The sequence below is a fragment of the Chiloscyllium plagiosum genome, chromosome 10 (assembly GCF_004010195.1).
Source record: "Chiloscyllium plagiosum isolate BGI_BamShark_2017 chromosome 10, ASM401019v2, whole genome shotgun sequence".
Lineage (NCBI taxonomy): Eukaryota > Metazoa > Chordata > Chondrichthyes > Orectolobiformes > Hemiscylliidae > Chiloscyllium > Chiloscyllium plagiosum.
In genome coordinates, this window is record NC_057719.1 from 38,276,240 (window position 1) to 38,283,127 (window position 6,888).

At 38.5% G+C, this 6,888-nt stretch overlaps 1 protein-coding gene across 8 annotated transcripts in view; it reads left to right on the forward strand.

Moving 5' to 3' along the window:
- The window catches only part of traf3 (TNF receptor-associated factor 3), an 83,627-nt gene that overhangs the window by 17,188 nt on the left and 59,551 nt on the right, over positions 1-6,888 (forward strand). The window contains exon 1 of one of the 8 annotated variants that reach the window (XM_043697463.1): positions 4,572-4,667. The exons of the other annotated variants lie outside the window; for them this stretch is intronic. The gene's annotated coding sequence lies outside the window, so the exon portion shown is untranslated. Of the gene's footprint in view, positions 1-4,571; positions 4,668-6,888 lie in introns of those variants that run through there. 8 annotated transcript variants of the gene reach the window in all.

The following is a 6,888-nucleotide window of genomic DNA, read 5'->3' on the forward strand; positions in this document are numbered from 1 at the left end:
AGACAAGGTCTTTTCCCTGGGTTGGGGAGTCCACAAATAGAGGGCATAGGTTTTGGGTGAGAGGGGAAAGGGACCAAAGGGGCAACATTTTTATGCAGAGGGTGGTGCATGTATGAAATGAGCTGCCAGAGGAAGTGGTGGAGGCTGGTACAATTACAACATTTAAAAGGCATATGGATGGGTAGATGAATAGGAAGGGTTTAGACAGATACGGGCCATGTGCTAGTGAATAGGTTTGAATATCTGGTCGACGTGGATAAGTAGGTCTGAAGGATCTGTTTCCATGCTGTACATCTCTATGACTCTGCTAGGTGTCTAAAAGTTCAGCATTTGTCTAGTGAATGCCACTCTGCAAGGGGGTACCCTTATAAACTATAAGGCTGTCTAATGTGTATTTCTCAAAGCTAAAATCAGTAACAGTTTGAGCCTGAAAGCCGAGGCAAGTTAAATTTATTTATTTTATACTTTTTATGACAAAATTACCTGAATGAGTAATGTGATGATGTTCATCAAACCACTATGAGGAATTTTCCAGTGAAATTCAGCTACATTTTCAAACCAGGTTTGAAACCAATGTCTGGTTAGTTCATAACCGTTACCTTTTGGTAGATGACGTTTTTTTCAGATGCTCATCATTAAGTTTAAACAAAACAAAATTAATTCTTAGAAAATGATGGTGTACCTTCAAATCTGTACTCTAACCCACTTGCAACTGCATGGTAACGTATGATCCCGAATTGAAATAAGATATTTTTCATGACCATTTTCATGATATTAATGAGGCTGACCAATTAGCAAAAAATAATGGCATAGGTAAAGCTGTTTTACTCCATGCTGTGTTCACTGTACTTCAGAGGTAATTATATCCATTTGGCATTTTGCCTGCACTTTGTAAGATCAGTTCCTCGCTATTAACTTTGGCAGAATGCTTTATTCCAGATATGCATCTTGTAGGTATGACACAAAACACATAGCCTTTTTGAAATAGTATTCTTACTCTAGTCTCTTGCTAAACTCCATGGTAATATGAAAGTTATTCCATCTATAAAACCAAAGGAGTGTTAATTGGAAATCCTAGTTAGGATTTGTTTTGAGAATTGTAGTTGACCACCTGTGAAGATGCTCAAGTTTCTGAACATTTTCGCTGAAGAATATTTGGTGAAATTTTAATATTTTATTCTCAAACAAATTAGCTGGGAGAACCTAGTTCTGTAATGAATAACAGCATGTTGTGAATGTTTTTAATCTTCCATTATATTAAGCAAATCTTTTATTGAGAAACAGCAGTTGTTTAATTAGTTTGGATAGCACCTGAGGTTGAGTTCAGTCTGTTTCATACAACTGGCTCCAGTGGGGAATGAGCAGTTGAGTAACAGCCCGGAAATGGAAATTTGGATTAAATGAACATCTATTGTCAACAATTTAAAGCTTGCTTTATTAATGGGGTGCAAATTGCTAATGGATTGCAAGCCTGGAGTGATTTTTATCTGAAATCATTTTTATCTGTAGGAGGATGACTCTATGGAAACCTTTCAAAAATAGGCTTATTGAAAACACGATGAAGGATTTGCAGAATGTTGGCATCTCAAAAAAAGTGGACAAAGTCCTAAAATTCTGATTTGTTCCCAACTCCTTCATTATTCTTACAAGAAATCTCCCTTTTGCACCCAGTTTTTTTTTAGACCTTTTTAATGAGAATCAAGAAGCAGCCTTTTGGTCAATAACAGAAGTTGCATTTATTTAATTAGTATTTGTTTCATTTAGACAAGTATCTTTCGCTGCTGCACATGCGTAATATGGGGCAGGGGCAATTGGATTCTCAGCCATGGAAGGAAATACTGAAGGAAGGAAACAAAAGCTTACTGAGAGGAGACTTTGTTTTTTAAAAGAAAAAAACTGGAGAAGTACAAAATTTAGATTCAAAAATTCAAATTTTAGGGGTTGAAAGCATGGGTGCAAACCTTGCAGGAATGGGAGAGGAAATACCTATGAAGCTGAAGTCATAATAATGGAAACTTAGGGAGAGAGGATTTATTGTACTTTAAGGGATGAAACCATGGAGGGACTGAAATGTGCCAATGTAGGTCAGCAAAGATTGGGCCAGTGGGTGAGTCAGAGTTGATATGGAAAGCAATACTAATAGCAATTCTGAATATTTCAGAAGGTGAAGGATGGGAAACTAGACAGAATTAAGTGTTTTAGTGTTAAGTGTTTTAATTAAGTGTTTTAATTAAGACTAATTAAGTGTTTTACAGAATCATAGAATTGTTAAGGTGCAGAAGGAGCTAATTTGGTCCATCATGCCTGAACTAGTTCTTCAAATGAACATCATTACATCGAGCCAAGCTCTACATCTTCCCCATGCACTTGCATGCTGTTTCTATCCAAATAACCATCCAATGCCCTTTACTCAGTGCATTCTGTATCCTGACAATTCACTGTGAATTTTTTTCTCACATCACTCTTGCTTCTTTAGCACATCACTTTAAATCTATTCCACCTCATTCTTTGTTCATTTTATAAGCAGGAACAGCTTCTCCCTATCTAATCTGTCCATTATAACTTATGACTTTCAAAACCTCTTTCAAATCTCCATTCAACCTTCTTTTCTCCAAGAAGAACAGTCTCAACTTCTTCAATCTATCCTCCTAACTAAAGTTTATGATCTCCATAGAAACCGTTAAAGAGAAATGTGAAATCTCTGTTTATTTACTGAAAGAACAAAGCCACAAGGTTCCACCATTTTAAAAGAGAGGATTTCACAATACAAAAACTCAACAAAGCAAACAGTACTCAATAAATATTCACCTTGGGTTATCAACTCTATTTTACCATGAAAGGAACACAATCACTTGTACTTCAAACTGAAAATGCTTTGAATCTGTCCCTTGCCCCCATCCCAACAGTGGGTAAAGATCCTTTCACTTACTGTGACTGATTCCAAACATTTTCTAACGTTTGAGATTTCATGAACCTTCCTTCTACAGGTACTTGGTAAGTTAGTCACTTTTAAATCATATTCAACCCTTTGGCACAAGCACTGGCTATCCTACTTTCTTACCTAGTGACTCCATCTCAGAAATACTCTTGATTAACTTCTGGTCTAGAGCTGCTTGACAGACTTTCACTCTCACTGCTTGTTCCCAACCTGAAATTATTAGTAAACACACAAATGAACCCACACACAGATTGCAAGGACCTACATTTCCATCATTATGGCAATATGGCATACCTGGGATGTTCCAGAAAGAAATCTAAGCTAAGTATATTTTACCTTCAGAACAAAATCATTTGATTCAGTGGTCTACATAGACTTTTACTTCCAATGAAACCAACTGCCCTTCAGATTTGCAGATTATATCCAGAAATCCTCATTTGTACCAAACATGCTTGCAGGCTCAAAATGAAAGCATTTGATCCTGAGTGCCACAATAATAATAAACCTCTGTAAAAACAGGATTGTGAAGCACATCGCTCTTTCTAGTACTTGGTCCAGTTGAAAGCCATCTGATTATTTTATAGCTTCGACACATCTAAACCTTGGGGAGATGTTGGCATAGTAGCAACATCACTGGACTAGTAATTTTTAAGGCCTAGACTAATGGTTTGAGGATATGGGTTTAACTCTCACTGTGGTGGCTTGAGGAATTTAAATTCAATTAATAAATTTGAAATTGAAATTCACAATATTAGTAAGTATAAAATTGTTATGAAGTACCATGTAGCTCACTAATATCCTTTTGGGAAGGACACCTCTCGCCCTTTTACCCAGTCTGGCCTACATGTGGCTTCAGACCTATGAAATGGTTGACTGTTAACTGCCTTCCGAAATGGTGTAGCATGACATTCAGATCAAGGGCAATGGAAGGCTCTTTTCTCTCTGTCTCTGTCTCTCTGTCTCCCTCTCTGTCTGTCTCTCTCTCTCTCTCTCTCTGTCTCTCTCCCCAATGTCCTTGGAGTTCTACATAGGGGTGTACTTCAAACCCCCCCCCCCTTCCCCAGATAATCTCTCCAACATTGACCTGTATGGGGCAAAGGTGGAACCTGTCAAAAAGTTGTGTGCATCTGCTATTTTGGGACTTCCCACCCCCAAAGGCAGCAGCACTCTTGTTGGTGGCTGATCTGGCTGCCCCGGAGAAGGGGAGGGGCCACAAAGTGGGGTGGGCAATGTTGGATGTGGTTTGGTGTTGGATGAGGGGCGGGGGTGGAGTGGTGTTGAGTGTTGGACGGGGTTGGGGGAGCGGGTGAGAGGTGGGGGCTTGCGCACGGTGTGCTGCTGCCTTGACTCCTGAAACGGGAGTGGACTTAACAGAAAACTCCGAGCCCCAGAGGAGAGGCATTGAATCAATTAACCGAATAATCAATTATCCGAATGAAATAATGCCCGCCCATCTCATTCGAATAATTGAGCTTCCTCTGCATACCTTGGGTGGTCTAGTAAAGTCTGTCTTCCAGAGGTTCAGTTACTTTGCACCTAAATAATTCCATCTTTACAAAACTTTTCAAAAAAGCTACCTCAGATAGTAATATGAACCATGAAACTAGATGATTGAGGCAGGGTAGCTCTTTAATAGTCCTATTAAGATCGCCTTCTTGGACGTTTGGCTTGATCATCTGTATTTGGCAGATAATTTGGGTCAAACCAAACCAAAGTTTGATTGTAGCAGGTAAATATTCACAGTCCCAGTCAAACATTACAATGAACCATTTTCTTTCCAGAAGGAACTTGATGAACTTGAGAATCAAAGCAAACCCGAATGCATGAACAACTAGGGAGGACTTCATCGGCAAGTCTTTCACCAATAAATCATCAATCCAATACCCTAATTGAAACACAAATGACTATGATGAATGTAATGGAGATTGGTGTCAAAGGTGCACCTTAATGGAAATCCAAATTGACCTGGTCAAATATTCATTATTGAATGTTATCTGCTCAGTCTCCAGTTGTTTTCACTTAGTCCACCAGTTGTCCAAAATTGACCAATGTGACTGTTGCTCTTGGAAAAATATGCAAACTTAACAATGGGTTAGCTTGTTATTGGGCATTGCAGTTGCTTTAACTATGTGAGAAAAGATAGTCAAACAATGGGCAGTACTATTTTGTGTATGGTTGGGTAGATAGAATTAATCTAGTCATTGACTCTGATTGACTCTAAATATCAAGGAACCAGAATAAATGACCTTCATACATTGTCATGACGTCTGAACATGGATTGAATCTTAGACCTGCTGATGTAAGGGATTTTTTTGAGATTCTCAGATGTGTTTAGCCACACCATTCATTCAAGCAAACAGACTTATTTTGGCAAAAAAAACAGTGACTATGCAAGTCCTGAGAAAGGTAAGTGAGTGATTATGAAAGAGCACTGTGACCTTTACTTGAAGATTGGTGCCTTCCCCTTCATATACTTGGAAATAGAGGGATGAAAACTGGAGACCTGTGGGAAAAAAAATGCTTCTTTGTTATTTAAGACAATAAAAAAAGTCTTATTCTATACATTGGAATAACTGTGTCATCTCAGCTGCCAACTGATACTCCTGGTGGTATGTTGAAGGGTACGTTGGTGGCCTTTCATACTCGGTACTCAAATTTGCTACGAGCGTGGGTTGATTTCTTGCTGAATGAAAGATTTTAAGCTAGTATTTGTGTGTTTATCAGTTTATAGCTGAGAAGCATTGGCTGACAACTGGTAGAATGGACATATTCCTTGTATGTAATCTTTTCACAGAAGAGTATTTCTGATCTAAAGGACGATACTCTTTATTAATAAAGATACAAAATTTAGTAGAAGGCTTTGAATTGGAAGTAACTAATTACTTGCTTTCATGTAGGTTTTATTGATCATGACAATTATACTGATGAGAGAAAGATTTTATAATTCTGTTATTAAATGTATTTGAGGGACTCTGCATTTGCAGCTGTTACTATTTCCATTAAAGGTAAAAAAGCAATTGGGTTTGTGGTTTCCTATGGAGAATAATAAAGAGACTTATTCTTCACCTTGTTTTTAGTAAAACCTACCTTTTCATTCATTTTGCTTTGAAAACAGCCACATCCCCTTAACCTTTTGAGCATAAAATTTCCTTTACAAAAGCAAACTATTTTCCGTCCTCTAACAAAAAACGAACATTCTCCCCACAGAGGTATTTCTGTTGATACTTTACAAAGGATTTCATTAATAAATGAGACTTCAATTATTTTTTAAAATGGTTCAAAAGTGTTGCGCTGACAAATGATAAGGGCACAAGCACATTTATGTTCAAAAGATTTTGGTGGTGCTGTGTACTCATGTTATTGGAAGCCAGATTTCAAAACCAGATTTTTTTTTTCTCTACTGTTTCTAGAACCTTTTTTTTAAAGGGGATGGTAGATATTTGTGGCGGTTAGAGCAGACTTCAATGGTGAGCCTTAGAGTAATATGTTTCCATATGACAAAAAATTCTTGCAATTCCAGACAGAAGATTTGGAATTGAGTATTTTTAAAAAGATCATTAATACATGTAGTCTAAAATCTTGTATTATTTCAGATTCTGCCTCGTGCTCCCACGAGGAAGTTGAACAGTTCATCCACTTCACCAACACCTTCCACCCCGACCTCAAATTCACCTGGACCGTCTCAGACTCCTCCCTCCCCTTCCTAGACCTTTCCATTTCTATCTCTGGTGACCGAATCGACACGGACATTTACTATAAACCGACCGACTCCCACAGCTACCTAGACTGCACCTCCTCCCACCCTGCCCCCTGTAAAAACGCCATCCTATATTCCCAATTCCATCGTCTCCGCCGCATCTGCTCCCAGGAGGACCAGTTCCAAAACCGTACAATCCAGATGGCCTCCTTCTTCAAAGACCGCAATTTCCCCCCAGACGTGATCGACGATG